Source organism: Camellia sinensis, unplaced genomic scaffold (genome assembly GCF_055761805.1).
Source record: "Camellia sinensis isolate YWXY unplaced genomic scaffold, ASM5576180v1 Unanchor4, whole genome shotgun sequence".
Lineage (NCBI taxonomy): Eukaryota > Viridiplantae > Streptophyta > Magnoliopsida > Ericales > Theaceae > Camellia > Camellia sinensis.
In genome coordinates, this window is record NW_028129277.1 from 9,677,501 (window position 1) to 9,679,144 (window position 1,644).

Genomic DNA, 1,644 nt, shown 5'->3' on the forward strand with positions numbered 1-1,644 from the left:
ACAAAATTTTGATCTCAAGATTGGTAATTCATAACACTTTTGAGCTCATGGTTTCAAGTTGAGCTAATACATATGTATTTCCATGTAATTTCAAAAGTTTGGTTCAAACATGCAAGCTTATACACTTTGGAGTTGAGTTTTGAGAAAAGAGTTTGAAAACCTTGCATACATGAGGGTTTTAAGCTCAATTTTGCCAAATTGATGAGATTTTAAAGCAAATGATTTTTAAGGGGTCATGTATATATGTTTTCTAAAGTAATTTTGTGTTTTTGAATGAGCCAAACATGACCCAAGGCTTTGAATTTGTGTTTGGAAGTTAAACTTTCTGTTTTGAAACCCATAAATTTCACAAATGGCTCGAGCAACCAAGTGGTGGCTCGAGCCAACATTGCGAGCTCCTAGTATTTTTCATTCTGCAAAAGTTGGCTCTAGCGACTAAATGGTGGCTCAAGCGAACTCAGTTTATGTCTTCAGATGGCTCTAGTGGCCAAAAGATGGCTCTAACCATCAGTTCATTTTCAGTATGTTTTCAAATGGCATTTTGAGTTCATATCTTCATTCTCATCTCTTTCTGGGCATTCTTAAGCGTGAATTATGACTTAATAAGGATTATTAAGCTAAGTTCGATGAATTTGATATCAATTCACACTTGCATGCATGAAATTGTTATGAAATCCCATTTTTGGGTATAATCTAGGCTATCTAAGTTAAAATGAGAGCCTTTATGTCCAAGCATGCATAAATGATGAGGCTTTGAAATAAAATTTCATGTAATTGAAGTGTCAGAAAAGAATTGGTTTACATGCATGAAACTCAAGCTATGAATTTTGATGGGTTTATGGGAGTTTTGGGTTTCAATTTGACAATTCATGACGTTTTGAGGATGAGACATGTAATTCATTAAGTATTTATGTTTAATTACATGTTTTCAAGTTCTTGAACTAGCCATGCATAGATTTGAACCCCTTAGTTATGTGTTTGGAGCTCAAACAAGATTCTGGAAATTCAAAAAATTCAACAAACCGCTCTAGCGACTAAAAGGTGGCTCGAGCGCACTTTGCATGCATCCAGTACTTTTACAGCCCTAGTGGTCTGCTCGAGCGAAGTACCCTATTTTAGGAAACTTTGAAAAGTTACGTTATGTTCCGATTTTCCATTGTTTTTCATTTCTAAGCATTCTTAGGCATACATTGAGCATTCTAAATGAATTAAATGGATTAAAGAACACAAAAAAAACCTAAGAGAATTAAACGAGTTAAGGAACAGATTGAATAATGTTGTGACCCGATTTCTGTGTGTGTTATGAATTGTGTAGGGTTAACTGCAAGGACAAATCAACCGACTGAACACTGTGAGTAATATCTTTGTAAAGATATTTTCATGTACATTAATTTCTAAATACTACCTACGTGTAAGTTATCTAGACTTGTGAATTTATATTATGAATGAGTATTCTATCTGTCTGATTTGTAAAAGAATCTGTAAAATGATTGATAAGTGCGGATACAAAATGGGCCCAAGGTTGCTTGGTATGTTTGATGAGAATATAAAATGGGTCTAAGGTCGTTTGGTATATTTGACAAGGACACAGAATGGGCCTAAGGCCGTTTAGAATGTTTGACAAGATAGACCTAAGGTCATCTT